The 16659-nt window shown below is 34.3% G+C and overlaps 1 protein-coding gene across 5 annotated transcripts in view; it reads left to right on the top strand.

Annotated features, from left to right (window-relative positions):
* Positions 1-922: 922 nt before the first annotated feature.
* Positions 923-16659, top strand: part of LOC128208849 (cyclin-dependent kinase-like 2) — a 67610-nt gene continuing 51873 nt past the window's right edge. For all 5 annotated transcript variants that reach the window (XM_052912521.1, XM_052912502.1, XM_052912529.1 and 2 more), the window contains exon 1: positions 923-1063. The gene's annotated coding sequence lies outside the window, so the exon portion shown is untranslated. The remainder of the gene's footprint in view (positions 1064-16659) is intronic.

Below are 16659 nucleotides of genomic sequence, written 5' to 3'. Positions count from 1 at the left end.
AGGACTTATTTCCAACGGGGTCCTTTTGTTATTGCTGAAGGGACAGCACGCGGAAGAGAAAGTGGTGGGATACAAGGAAGTCCGGGTGCGATACCCTAGCACTGTTTTTCAAAGAGACCCATTGGTTCTTTTACGTGCTCGGTATAAAGCACCGATACACGGGATACAACTTTCCTGGTTTAATTCAGTACTGAGTACACCACTTTTCCAAGCATAAACCTTTAAATGCCGAGCGCCAGGCAAGGGAGCTGCTTGTACCAATTGTTAACGTATTTCGGTATGACGCGGCCATGGATCGAACACACGACCTCCCGCTCCGTAGGCGACAGCCTTAACCACTAGGCCACGGAAACGGTACTAATAACAATTTAACGCTTGTTATTCATGTCGGAAAAAGCTCATTGCGCCAATGTTTCTTGTTAACACATACCGACTTTAAATAAAGATTCTTGTATTCTTACAAGTATCTTGTACCTGACACGTGTACATTTCAACACTTCATTCAAGAATACTTTTAAACATCTTGCAAAGTGGTTAAAATTGGGGTTTGTTATGTTTAACCAGCGCAAACGACATAAGCCATATTATGTACAAAGCATAAACACTGCGATGGGGCGATGGCTAAAACATGATAACTGGCATTGTTTGAAACTAGGGAAGCGGTGCTTACAACATGTATGAATACACCCAGAGGATTACTGAAAACTTCCAATATGCTTGTCTACATCCCTCTCTTGAGCCAAGATGGTTGTTCAAAATACCTGAGGTTCAGACATTTGTTTTGGGTGATACTGGACATAAGAGCCGTCGTTGAAAGATTGGAATTCTGGTACGGTGCAGTATACGGTTTCCATTTAAATCTGATAATCTGACAACGACTTAATTTTTATAACGATGTTATGATTCGACGTAATTATGCAAATCGCTGTTCCAACTTGTAAGCTGTCAAGAAACTTACGCAAGTTTTGTTTTATTTTCCAGGAAAAATGACAACATTATTTACCAAAATCCGTGTTCAACTGTTTTTTTTATAAGACGGAGTGATTATCCAAGAGAACAACAGGTAAAAAGATTTATATCATTTTAGGGGAGGAAAATGTAAAAGCCAAAATGGCCGTCGAAGATTGTTGTCACTAGAAACAGAAATTTGGAGGCATGGAACTTTTATTACAACCATTATTTAAAACATAGTCCCTATCATAACCGTTGTCAAGTGCTTTATCTTGTTTTTCATGTGTATATGTATAGTTTTGAAGCACTTGTCCCCTTATTGTATTGATAAAGGTCCATTCTATCATTGTGAAAGAAAATGAAATTTTAAACTAATCGCAGACATAGTTTGATAAAGTTAAAGAAAAGATATACGTGCACATGGTAAAGTAAAACTGGGCAGAAAAGTGGGCTGGGTGATGGGCCCAAGCCCTCAGTTGCTAGAACACCAGCACGGTGCTCTAACCAACTGAGTTAACTCCAACCCTTGCAGACACTGAAACACTCCTCCCCAATTCATCTTTAAAGCTGATAGAGGCACTTCTGCCTTTAACTGCTGCCTCCATAAAGAAAAAGTGTGCCAGGTGTGGGGCGTGAATCAATGACTGCTGGAACACTAGCACGGGGGTAGCAGTTTTCATTCATTTTCACCGCACTCCTCCTCCGTTATTATTCTCTCAGGCCAAACTTAATGTTGTAATCCTCCCTTTCATACATAGTAATTGAGCAATTATTGCAACTTCTCAAGCTTGTATGGTGACTTGTCAATCGCATGAGATGTAAATAAACGTTTGAAAGAAAATTGTACCCAAAATGCAGGGCTTGAACCCTAAATTGTAAACAGAACGCTGTTGTGGAATTCCATGTACTCAACTTTACCATGCAGGTGTCTGGTGCATTGGAGAAAACAACTGAAGAACAATACAGGGCACATGTGCAAGCTGTCTCTTGAGAGTCAGTCAGTTTTGGTGCTAGCAGAATGAATCATTTTCTTACAACAGTCATTTTGGATTAACTAGCAAGAATTCTTACATTACTAATGGGCTTATAAACTGTAAAAAGCCCTGCTATATAAATAAGGGCATGCAGGCATGTGCTAAATACATCCAAGGTTCTTAAGTATTCTTTGCATATAGTTTGCTCCTGGATAGCCAAGAATTTTTTTTTTTTTAAATATATGAAAAATAGACACAACAATGTCTGAATTTTAAACAAAATGTCAAAATGTTTGACCTGTTTTGTTATATTATCTTTATTATTTACAAGTTAACTAATTCTGGATACAGCCGTAACAGTTGGAAATATTGCCACTGTTAACATTGGCTAAATTTCAGCATTTTTTATCAGTATAGCTAGGAATATATTAACATTGCCCCCTAGTTCTTTCTAGCTAGACGTTATGACTTGATTGTCTATTTCATTGCTGTACTCTGATTGGAGCAGCACAACAGCATTAAACCAGATGGTAAACAATGTTTCGACTATCAGCAGTTCTTCTTTTCAGATACAAAAATGCTGATAATAAACTGCCGTATTATATCATGCATAGGACGCACTTTTTTACCCCCAATTCTCGTCTTAAAAATTGCCTGCGTCCTTTCTATGCTATTAGAATTTCATCTGTTTTTTTCCAAGTCCATTTCAGGTCGAAAATATCGGACCGGGGAAGAACGCGGTAATAGTAAGTATCTGTACTGCGTCACCGAAGAGAACAACTGACATAGGTAAAATCACGCAAGTTAACACACGCAGAAATATATTGAATGTTTACTTTAAAATGATTTATTGAGAAATAAATTGAAAACAAACATGAGTGTTTGCTTTTTTATAAAAGGGACGCTACTCACAAAAACTCGATGTGAGTCAGCACTTTAACTGGATTGAGTTATAACGGCAACGGAAAATCGGGAAACGAGGTAAATATCAATTAATTGTGTTCATGATTTTAATGTTTCGATATTTTACAAAACATTTTGGTTGTATGCTACTGTTTTAAAAAATTAATAAAGGAATGTGCATAATGCAAAGTAGCATTATTGTCACTATCAAATCTTTTCAAATGTGCGAATGTGTGAAAAACACCCGCTGTCTGTCATTAGAAAAACATCAATAGAACAAACTATTGCGATGATAATTCCGTATGGTTGTTTGTTCGCACTTAACCCGATGTGCCTTCCGCTGGCAAGGCTAATTACCGACATGCATTAATTATGCCAACATGCTTTAATCCGTGCAGCGACAAGCCTTATCAAAACAATCAATAGTTTTGACAATACACAGTTTTGTTGCGATTGCAACGGTTGCAACGGTTGACTGTCATTAAGAAGGCATGTCGGGACTATTGCAACGGTTGCAACGGTTGACTGTCAGTCGGGACTATTACGGCAGACTTATAATATGCGTGAATGTTCTCAAAATATCAAGACATATATCATTGTTGTGTATGCTAAATTACGACGATAATTATCGAAATACACAAGACAGTTATCGAAATATGCCTTATATACAATTTTTTGGTTGTCTTTTACTTCAATATATGTTATAAATTCTTTACCAACCTCAATTTTTCGGCTCCGATTTTGACATTTTTCCGCTGCGTCCTATCTTTAATATTAAGGGTTTTTACCCGTTTTCTCAAATATTTTTTTGCCTGCGTCCTATCTATGCTAGCGTCCTATACATGATATAATACGGTGCTTTCCTTAATACTCACAAATTTGCAAAGAAGTGCTAGCACAATTCATAGATGTAAATTTGTAAAACCTGCTCAATGCTTAGTGGTAGGGTTTTGCTTCTTCTATGTAGGGTTTTGTTTTGAATGTTGGTTCTATTTCTGGCCACATCCTACCAAGCATAATTTAGATTGTCCATTGTCTGGTGCCCGGCATTAGCGAGTGAAAAAGTACTGGAAAATTTGTTGTGGACTGGGCATTTTAAAGAGTTTGCTATATACATGTATACTGGGCATATTAATGAGTTTGCTGCATACTGGGCATATTATAGAGTTTGCTGTATACTGGACATATTAAATAGTTTGCTGTCGACTGGACATATTAAAGAGTTTGCTGTATACTGGGCATATTAAAGAGTTTGCTGCATACTGGACATATTAAAGAGTTTGCTGTATACTGGGCATATTAAAGAGTTTGCTGTAGACTAGACATATTAAAGAGTTTGCTGCATACTGGACATATTAAAGAGTTTGCTGTATACTGGGCATATTAAAGAGTTTGCTGTAGACTAGACATATTAAAGAGTTTGCTGCATACTGGAGGACATACTAAAGAGTTTGCAGTAGACTGGACATATTAAAGAGTTTTCTGTAGACTGGACATATTAAAGAGTTTGCTGTAGACTGGACATATTAAAGAGTTTGCAGTATACTGCGCACTTAAAGAGTTTGCAGTATGCTGGGCAATTTTAAGTGGAAGATTGATTGGTAATCATTTGAGTATTTTATCTAAAAAGGTTTGGTCTAAATTAAGAGATTCAAAATGATTGAATATACTGAGTTGAATTTGTATAAATTTATATCAAGCATAGATGTTATTCCCTTAGATTTAATTAAACTTAATTTTTAAATGATTTGTAAACATACTAATGTTGTGGACTTGCAATGTGTAAAAGTATAAATTAGCTTATTAGATTATACTTTTTTTTATCCCTCCCCCAAAGGTGGGTATACTAAAATCGCATCGTCAGTCCGTTGCCCAAATAAGTTGCCACAAGTGTTCGACATACCAAGATTACATGTCCTGTGCAAGACCCGTGTCCAACTACCTCTTAAGTCAAGGTCACACTTAGTGTTTGTTTAGTATGGAATGCTGCATATAGGGACATGGAGTATAGTGGAAATGTCCGGGCTATTACTTTCTCTTGTACGAACAGATTTTAAAATAACTTGTCAAATGTGTTAAAATTTTTGAAATGACGTGTCACATGCATGCTACATGTCCTTACCTCTAAGGTCAAGGTCACTTTTAGTGTTTGTTTACTTTGGAATACTGCATATGAAGAAAAAGTCAAGGTATTGTCATATTCCTTTGTGCCATTGTTACTGGCATGGTATTTTTTTTGTAATCTTTTTTATTAAAATTCTGTTGCCAGAGACAATACGCCCATGTATAACATAGTGTATAACTCTTGCTTTTATTAATTATTGAGTTATTCCCCCCAGAAAACTAGGGCAGACTAGAGTTTGCATTCACTCTGCAACGATCTTGTTAAGAATTCAATACAACGCAGTAGCCAGTTAAGTTTTATATTCTGTTCGCCACCTCGGCACTTGAAATGCATTGTAGACTTTTGTTTCGCATTGTATACCAGACATGTTTAATCATGGGCAAATATTTGTTCTGCCTATTTAAAGCACTCAGCACACTTCAAGAGATGTTTAAAAAGTAAACAGGATTAGAGGAATTCAGATATTTCGATAAAATATTTTAAGTGTCTAAGCTTCTTGATTCCAAACAGCTACTGGGGAATATTTGACATGTTGTGAATTTTAATTTCCTTAAGGGAGTGTCACTGTATTTTCAGGAATGTGAAATTCTTGGCAAGAGATAAAATTTTAACATTGATATATCAATAAAGTGAAGTGGTTTATTAAAAGAAAAATGCTGGCTGCATTGTCGCTATATTGCTCTGAATATAATTGACAGCTCATACTGTATTGATAAATTTCAGACAGAACTTTCAATAGATAAAGTTTGAGTGAAACGATTATATCTGTCTATTTTATTTGTATGAGTGACAAAATGGCTTGGTTCTCAGGGATCAAGCATAATTAAAAGCCTTATAATAGGGAAAAGGCCAGATTTTTTTTTCTACTGTTACTCAGACTTTGAAAAACCAACATAAAAAACCCCAAAACAAACAAAACACAAATACAATTTTTTTCAATATGTGCAAGATCACCTTTAGATCTGTGCATGTTAAAAGTGAAAGTTTTTGATATATCAACATCAATGTGAAATAAAAATCAACAACTTGATTTTATAAAATAGCAAACTATCAGACTGATTGAGTAACGAAGAAATAAAAAAACACTGACTTAGTGTAAAACTTCTTTTTTGAGCCAAGGGAGGCAACTTGCGCTTTAAAAAACTATAGAAAAATGCAGGACCTGGGTACAGTTTGAATATTTTAAACAGCAATCAACAATATTAGCCTTTTGATGAACAAGTCTGTGCTTTTACCTAGTGCTTGGCATTCCAAATTTTCAAAAATATATGCTGTGTATATAGCATACAATTTGAGGAAGCCTGAGTGCCTTTTACTAGGGCAAGGGCTGTGGGCTTGTGCTCATTTTGACCTCTGAATGGTGGACACAAACTTGAATGCATCTCTGTGTGTACACAATCATTGAAATTAGACTTTTGGATCAACAAGCCCGAATTATTATACTATTGCTTGGCATCAAATTTTTTAACAAGCCCTGCTATATAAAATTTAGAATTTGAGCAAGCCCGAAAGACATTTTACCAGTGCAGGGCTTGCGGGCTTGTGCTAATTTCGACCACTGTGTACATTTCGGTATTGTTCTTTTTTCTAAACACTTATTAACGATTTTTTAAAATTTGAACACATCAAGTAAGCAAGATGAGTGTATGAAATTTTGATCCTGCTCTTAAATCTGAATCTACATATAAGCAGAGCGACAAATAACTTTTTACTTAAAGTGTATTGTATGTCCTGTTACAATTTTATGAAGTGTATAATGTACGCCTTGGTTTCATTCAATCAAGTGTAATGGTGATTGTTAAAGTCTACTGGTGCATGGAAGTGCATACATGCATGTATTTTACATACACAATAGGCTTGATCCTAAAAGCAGAACTTAATCGATTAAAAACACCACACAGTGCTTACTTCCCTTGCATTATAAAACTCTATGCTCATCAAGGGAGACTATACTGGTTTAGCGGCCATCTTCAATTTGGTCAAAACCGGTGTTCTCTAAAAGGTCGTAAATTGATCATGGTAACAGTACGCCCTTAAATTATTATGATATTTGTACCGATTCAAACAGATTTTTGATATTATAACGTAATTGAGCGTATTTACTCTAATTATGACTCGATCTTTTATATAGTTCTGTATAATTTTTAACACCATAATGTTGAAAAAGAGAAATATATATACATGCTTACAAAAAAAATTGCAGCAGAAACAATGATATTCTAAACGCATTTATGTGAAAAGGATATTTATACCTTTTTTATTTTAATATACTTATCATAAATTAGGCGGGAAACAATTAAGTTCCAATTTATTTTCTCGACAAGAGGTAAATTTAAATACGTTTAGCATACTGGGTTTAGTTTTCAGTTTAATTGATCATTGCTATGTTTAAAATTAAGAATAGATTTACAAAACTTTGGCACAATCCGCGGTATTGGATTGCAGTACGGAACAAAGATTGGATGGATTAAACTGATATGTAAATAGCTTTAATCTTTGTGTATTGGTCTCACAAACTCGATCATTACTTGGATAATCTGTACAGACAGTAGGTCCGTGTTTAAATTTTTAATCAAGAGCTCTTAAACATGTGTGTTATTGAACTAGATTACTGGTGCTAAAATGTTTTATCGTCCCTTTGTAGTCAAGAAATGATCTTTTTATACTGAACACTAATACATTGAAGATTTGGACACTTATGGATTGTTGGATGCTTTTAAGGTTGTTTTAAGTATAGAATCCTTAGATTTATCAGTGCTTCATTCGTGATTAAGGCGTTACATTCCTTACCCTTTTTTCCGATCCTTTATGATTTAACTCAGCATGAAAAAAAATGGGCTTGTGTATTGTGGATTATAAAGCTCGTTTTGAACTAAATTAATGTTGTTTTTTTTTTAATATAAACAGTGCATTATTAAATGTATATATTTATATCATGGAGCTGTGATTTAAATTTATTCAGGAATTAATCATTACATAAGAGGTAATTTTGTATATATATTTAATGATTTCTATCCTTCTTAGACAATATAACTGTGTTATTAGTTTTATTATATGATAAATAATTTGTAATGTAAGATAATCAGACATCATAATGGACAATCAAATCCAACTGAACAACCATATATGATAATCAAATTGGAAATTGTTGAAATGTTCAATGTAAACTGATTTCTGATGACAGTATTATTTCAATTATCGCCAGTGCCAGGTACAAATTGTTGTTATTTTACTATATTTGATCTTTGCGCCATCACTTATAATTAGTGGGGAGTAAATTTCCAAAGAAAGATTTTTATGCAAATACATCCAATTAAAATGAAAGATAATACCTTTGAGTGCTACAGATGAAATTACAATATATCTGCTGGTGGTTATTTCAATTATGGTGAAGAATGTGAGGCCATAGAAAAAAAATCTGTGTAAAGCGTCCGGGGATGGATTGGTTTTGGCTTCAAGAATCAAAACATTTTTACATGATCAACGATTTTGCCGAATATTTTAAATTTCCTAAGAATAACTTTAATTCCGACTACAGAACCCAAGTGCAAACAACATGCTTCGTACTTTGTACTAGTATTTTTAGTACTTGATATCCGATTGCAATGACGAATGATCAACACACAATTACAAGTTTTATTTGAACTCATTTTGCAGTGGAAATCTATCTCATTGTCCAGTCTCATGTGTTTATATTCTACATAGAACAGTCTATTATCTGAAGTCGGAATATGACATTAAATATAGAACATGCAGTTTCACTAACATTTTCTTGGTTCGGCCAATGTATGAGTATAAGTCATAAAATCTAAGATAAGAAGGTATTTTTCAGTATAGATATGAAGTTGAAAATTGATAATACCCTTGGTTCATACATTTGTGGTCCTGTTTTATCGAGTATCTATACCAACTTACCTTTGCCATGCATGCATGGCTAAGCCTCCTTTGTTGACAATATACTCTTCATTACTAATACATGAACAAACCCACCTTTGCCATGCATGCATGGCAAAGCCCCTTTGCCATGCATGCATGGCTAAGCCTCCTTTGTTGACAATAAACTTTTCATTACTAATACATGAACAAACCCACCTTTGCCATGCATGCATGACAAAGCCCCTTTGCCATGCATGCATGGCTAAGCCTCCTTTGTTGACAATAAACTTTTCATAAATAAGACATGAACAAACCCACCTTTGCCATGCATGCATGGCAAAGCCCCTTTGCCATGCATGCATGGCTAAGCCTCCTTTGTTGACAATAAACTTTTCATTACTAATACATGAACAAACCCACCTTTGCCATGCATGCATGGCAAAGCCCCTTTGCCATGCATGCATGGCTAAGCCTCCTTTGTTGACAATAAACTTTTCATTAATAAGACATGAACAAACCAACCTTTGCCATGCATGCATGGCAAAGCCTCCTTTGTTGACAATAAACTTTTCATTACTTATATATGAACAAACCCCCTTTGCCATGCATGCATGGACCAAGCTTCCTTTGTTGGCAATATACTTTTCATTACTTATACATGAACAAACCCCCTTTGTCCATGCATGCATGTTCTAAGCCTACTTTGTTGGCAAATAAATTTTCACTACCAATACATGGACAAAACAACCTTTGGCCATGCATGCATGGACTAAGCCTACTTTGTTGATAAATACTCTTTTCATTACCTACACATGCACAAATCCACCTTCGTTCATGCATGCATCCATGGACCAAGCCTCATTTGTTGACAAATACAATTTTTGTAACCATTTAATACTTATTGGTACCATTTTCAAAGCTTGCATTGACCAAGTGTAATTTCCACATTAGATGGGTAAAACTGAATATCTTAATTTAGGGTTGACACTTTATGACCAAACTTTGTGTGAAGAAAGAGCATATTATGTTGACCTTTCATTGGATCCTGAGCCCCAGAGGTAAACGTCAAGTTAAGTATAAATAAAAATAGAAAAACAGTTGAAATAGAATATTTTTATCGGAGTTTATACATACTTTTCATGATATTTAACATCCCCCCACCCCAACAATTCTGGTCAAAATAGCTTATATGGTTAAAAATAACTGTGATTGCTACAAAATCGCAGTCAACTAGAAAAATATGAGAAAAATCTGTTTCAACCTCAAAAACATAGTTAATACTTGAAAATACGTTTTGTCTCCATGTTTTTTAATGAATGAGCAAACAACTATGTCATTTGTCCTGTGTTCAGACTGACACACACATTTAATTTGCAATTATACTGAACACATAATTTACAAAATGTTTAGTAAAATTAATATGACTTTGTTTTAAGTAATGTTCACATGGGACTTTCTTTTATAAAAACATTCTATTTATGGATGCTTTGCAAATCATATTTCGAGAATAAAAATATTTAAGTAAAACTTTTAGAATTTGCTTACATGCATTAATGAAGAATGGACAAACCTGCTACTTTTAAAGTGTATTATGTGAAGTATATTTTTTTTTCCATTTTACATGAAACTGCCATCTCAAAAGAAATTATTGCTGGCTGTCATGAATCTGCACTTATTTCTTAACAAAGGAAATTCAATGATCATGCCTCTCATTTTCAATTTGTTTTAAAAAAATGCATGAAGACATAAAACAATGAAAATATTTTAATTTTATAACGCTACAGGAATGATTAATTCATTTTTTTCAAAAATGAACAATGCTGACAGATATATGTACACTAAAAAGTGATAAAAAAGTATTATCCTGGCAGTAAGTTATGATAGAGAATTTCAATACATACTACAGCCACCTTTTCAACAAGTGTATGCCAAAATACCTTTAGATCATGTGCGGTATTCAATAAGCAACTAAGATTAGGAACTAAGACTTGATTGGCATGTATATTTAGCTGACCAATAGGCTGAATGAAATCACTGAGGCATGTTTTAAGATAAGGATAAGATCAATATTGAATAAGAAAAATGAAACTAATTGGTTTTAAACAGATACAATCTCAATACAGATATCAAAATAAGGCCATTTTTTTATAAATTGGTCAACAGAAAAAAAAAAGGATTTCATACTCATCTTTTTTTTACAATAGAAGTGAATACATATTTTTCACAGTGTTTGTGGCCAAACCCAAAACCAAAAGATAAAAATTAACAACAAAAAGGAAAGACATGTTCATAGATACATATGAATGACATTTGAAATGCTTTGATTTCTATGCAACAAAATGTCTGCAATGCCTCAATATTATAATGAATATTGATATGTTCAAATGCTCACTTTGTCATACACATATTTTTGGCTTTATACAGTCCAATGTTCTCTGACCTACCAATTTCAAATCTAAGTTATTGTAATCATTATATAAGCATATTATACAGTTTCCAATTTCAAATAATGTCACATTAAAAGTCAATATTATTACAACCTTTAGTTATAGTGTCACTTTTTCAATATTTTTTTAAAAAACAAATAACCAAAAAAAAATTGGAGGAGGGGGGACTTTTCGAAATAATTGGGCGGTAGATCCATTAACCAATTCATTAAAAAAAGAACGGCCTAAACTCAAAAAAAGTTAATAAGTTTATAATGAATGTAATGCTTAATTTTCATTCAATGAAATCGTTCCAAAAAAAATGTATACTTTGGATTTAATAAATTACCAATGATCTCATTCACCATTGATTTAAAACAAATTATCAAATGAGGAACTATTTTAATAATAATATGGAAATTAACATTTCTTCATTTCAAAGGACAAGTAACATCTTTAAAGCAACTGTGCACCAGATGATTAATTTGCAACAAAAAAAGAAAATTGTCGAAAACTGACATATACTTGGTATTTATGTGTACAATGCATTGAAACTTATCAACTGAAGTACCACATAGTTTACAATTTTATTTAAGTTTAGCAGTTGTTTCATATATTTCCATTAAAAAAGATTACTGGGTATGTCTACCTAGTATAATTCATTCCTAAAGCGTGATTGGCTATTCAATGCTATCACGTGATATCAGGTATATAGTTTAAATATACTACTCGTTTGGAGTAAGCATTCGTAGCACAGTGGACTGCAATTTAGGCGACACAGGATTGAATCCGGTCTTCGACACAATTTTTTTTTTTACATTTTTGTACCTTTTTTACAATTATGATATCACAGCTTAACACATTCCATTATACAGACAATCCTCAGATTTGTTACAGAAAAAACTTTTTTTGATGCCAATCTGGTGTACAATCCCTTCAACTGCATTTTTAAGTCTATGAGGTATCTTGTTTGTTTAAAAAGAACATTTGATGAGGTAGTGTTGCCTCCACCGATAGTCTTGTAGGCCTGTTATTTTCTGTATGAAAGCTTTTGTTTCTCAAAGAACACAGCACTTTCTGCATTTGTGACTTTGTAGACTGCTCCTGGGTAACTGGCTCACATCCTGCATACAAATAGACCCGTATTGAAACACATGATAAGAAACAAACATACATAAAATCATGAAAAAATTGCTGCCCCTGTTAGTTGGAATAGCTGGACCATTATGATATAATTTAACAAATACACCCCAGTGATCTTAACTTTTTACATTTGCTACAAATTTCCTTGAATATTATTACTTCATTTTTTTATACATATTGATAATATATCTTTACAAAATCACTATAAATACTGATACTAGTCACCAATGCTTACTTTTTCAATTTTTTTGTGATACTGTAAACAGTGGTCGAAATTAGCACAAGCCTGCAAGCCCTGCACTGGTTAAATGTCTTTCGGGCTTGCTCAAATTCTGAATTTTATATAGCAGGGCTTGTTCAAAAATTTGATGCCAAGCAATAGTATAATAATTTGGGCTTGTTGATCCAAAAGTCTAATTTCGATGACTGTGTAAATAAATAAATTGGAATGGCAAAAGCTTGTTACTGGTTGTAAGACTCAGGCATTTTTTTTACATCACTGATCCAAAATTTGCAGAAAGAAAGCAGGCCATACTCAAATGATTTTAAAAAAATAACAAAAATATACCTTTGTCCTGTACATTTAGATTTTCAAACTGTTTTTTTTCCTCGGTTACAAGGAGCCAACAACCAAATCAGCTCGGAATCATTTTGGCCAAGGGGACAGGTTTGGCACAGCTGGTTACAACCACCTGTGTTAGTGTTTTGGCATTAAAGAAGTTGAGGACCTGCAAAAGGGAAAATCAAATTAATTTTTGTACGAAAACATCAAATTTTGATATATTATTTATAATATAAATTATGTACAGTTCGATTTAATATCATGACTGTAATATCATGTTCTATTTTTGAAAACTTACTAGAGCATGACTCCATATTGTCGTCTCTTTAACTGGTAGTGTAAACATGCCACTTATAGGTTGTTTGTAAGAACTCGACTTCGTAGCAAAGTTAAGTTCATGTTTATTCTACTTTCCTTTAAACATGCTGGGGTCTAGAAAAAGCCACTCGCAAAATTTTGCGAGCTTGAATAAAAGTCACTCGCAATTTGCAAATGCCACTCGCAATTTGCGAGTATGCGAGTCTAAATTTGAACCCTGCAATAGTTTTAAAACCTGCATGTGAAAAATAAGAAAATAGAACCAGTGGTCGAAATTAGCACAAGCCTGCAAGCCCTGCACTGGTAAAATGTCTTTCGGGCTTGCTCAAATTCTGAATTTTATATAGCAGGGTTTGTTCAAAAATTTGATGCCAAGAAATAGTATAATAATTAGGGCTTGTTGATCCAAAAGTCTAATTTCGATGACTGTAGAACCAGATTATTTTATTATTTACCTCATTTTTCATACCCTGGTAGTGCCAATCAGTCTGGAGCTTTGCATGACTATGCCCGGCAATAACTGTATCCATAGTATTAACTTGCCACTTGTCACAGTAAGGAGCATCATAAATTTCTTTAATCCTAGAAAGTGTCATTATTACATTTATTACATACTGACATAGAAAATCCTTAGGAATAAATATTACAGTGTCATGAGAAATTGAATAAAAATGACAAAAAGTTTAAAACTTATTATATTTGTGGCAAATCTTAAGCACCAGTCAATTGTAAGGCCCCTCCCCCCCCCCCCCTCCCCCAGGTCTGGGGGTATACCGGGGATAGTTGGGGAAATGGGCCATGTTTTTCCTTTCAGGTGGCCACGCAGTGCTGGGTGAATGCAGTTGTTTTGTCTTCGATTTAAATATAGCAGGGAATGGGCCTTAACTAGGCCAGGGTCCCTGTGATGCAGCTGCATTTGGTGCAAATTTACCATCGTTTTGTCCCTGCAGGATGGGAGTTTTAGCTGGGGTTGGCTGGATCGAAGGTCATTGTCCCTGCTAATCCCCAGACCTTGGGGGGGAGGTGGGGCTTGGTTACAATTGACTGGTGCATAATACTGACAGTTCATCAACTAAGTTTAAACTTAAACAAGTTTATGCCGTTAATTTAAAATAAACACATTTAACATACTAAGAGCCTCATGCCTCTCAGCCTGATGGATCACAGCCAAATTTATATTTCTCATTAATTAAGAATATGTTTGATAACCAAATAACAACTGTCAACATTTATTTTAGTAATAAAAACAACCATCAACTTTATTACTGTTATTAATATTAAATTATTACTGTTATTAATATTAAAAAACAATACTAGTAGTATACTGTATAATAAGTTCACTATAAATATATATTTCTCATAAATAAAAATGTTGCTACTTACCACAACATAAACCAAAAATCTTAAACTGCATCAACTTTCCTGTTTACATCAAATGATCAGCAGAAGTAAATCATGTGTGATGTAGCTGATAATCTGGGGCACCAAAGGGGGAATTTCAAGTTGATGACATCATAATGTGCATGACATGCAGTATTGATGACATCACAGATTTTGGAACTCAGCCAATTCTCTCAGGACAGTGTCTGCTGGTATGTATATTTTTGTTTATAAATATTATTTTTGTATTGATTGTGAATTTTGGCTTTTATTTATTTATTAAAAATAATATCAAAAATGTTTCTTTTTATCAAATTTTGATTTTGAAAAATATCTTTATTGTGTTTGGATAAGTTAAACTAGAAAAATGTGAAATGATGAAAGAACTGTTCAGTGTATTGGTAAAAAACCCAAACAGTTTCCTTTCAAAGCTAATTTTAAAAAGATGTTTGTTAAACAATATCCCCCCCCCCCCCTGCAAGCTATGTTGTCAGGATTATATGGACAATTGATTTGCAGGGGCTTAGCCAGTCTGTACTGAATGTTACGCACAAATGTGGGAGGGGGATATCCCTGTAACCGTAGGGGGTTCAGGGCGGGCTACTCCCAAAGGGAAAATGGAACTACCAAGTGATTTTTTAGGCTCTTTAAGCTTCTTTAAGCTATCTAGCACAGATAAACAATGCTTTCTATAGCAGCTGATCATCCCTTTAAAGCTTTATTCTGATGTCAATACATAACTTAGCCCTCGACTTTGATCCCATGTTTGGCCATTTTTCTAATTGATGTTACAGACGTGCGTTGGTGCGTAATGCTGGCTACGCCCCTGATTTGTCCAGCATGAATATGACCAATCAAAGTGTGATGACCTTATGTCCAGGTGTTGTGAAACTCAGACAAGCTATGTTCTACTGACGGACCTAATGACAGACCCATCGACTGACATCTGCAAAGCAATATACCCCTCTTCTTCAAAGGGGGGCATAAAAATTCAGATTTATGTATGAGTAATGCTCTGATTTTACAGAGCCAGGCCAAATGTGGATTACCTGTCTTCACTGAATCCTATCCTGGTACAGTCTGAGCATAGAAATTTGCAGATACCAACTTATTGAGAACCAAGATGTAAGTTTTAGACTTTTTATTGCATACTGATTTTTAGCTAGACTATTCAAAAATAGGTGGGATATACTACTCGTCCCGACGTCGGCTTAAAGTTTTAGGGCAAGTTTGGGATTTTCACTTATAAGACCAATACCCTTCATTCAATTGACTTAATACTACACACAGTTGTTCAAGGCCATCACATGATGAGGTTAGATAACTCCATATTATTCTTTACACAGATTATGGCCCCTGATTGACTATGGACTATGGAACTTCGGTTAAAGTAACTTAGGTTAAAGTTTAAGGGCAGGTTGGGATATTTATAAATAACTTCTATACCCTTTGTTCAATTGACTTAATACTTCACACAGTTGTTCAGGACCATCACACAATGAGGTTACATAACTCCATATCTTTATAGACGACCCCCCTACTTTGCCCATGAAATCTGGTGTTTTTGTCTTGACTCGTTTATAAGACGGGTAGATTTTTAAAGCAAATCCAGCTTAAATAACTCCATATTATATTTTATACAATTTATGGCCCCTGTTGTGACCTAAGGTTAAAGTTTAAGGGCAGGTTGTGATATTTATTAATAACTTCTATACCCTTCATTCAATTGACTTAATACTTAACCCAATTGTTCAGGACCACCACCTAATGAGGTTACATAACTCCATATCTTTAATACAAGTCATGACCCCTGATTGACTTGGTTAAGTTTTAGGCAAGTAAAAGTTAAGGCCAAGTTGGGATTTAAATATAAAACTTCTATACCTTTCATTCAATGCACTTAATCAAATTCAAAATTAGCGTGCTGTCTTACAAAGGCTCTTGTTTTATAACCAGCAATTTGTGCAGTCTCTTACATTTTACTGTTATTTGTTGTTATTA

Source organism: Mya arenaria, chromosome 2 (genome assembly GCF_026914265.1).
Source record: "Mya arenaria isolate MELC-2E11 chromosome 2, ASM2691426v1".
Classification (NCBI taxonomy): Eukaryota; Metazoa; Mollusca; class Bivalvia; order Myida; family Myidae; genus Mya; species Mya arenaria.
This window is presented reverse-complemented; position numbering and strand designations above follow the sequence as displayed.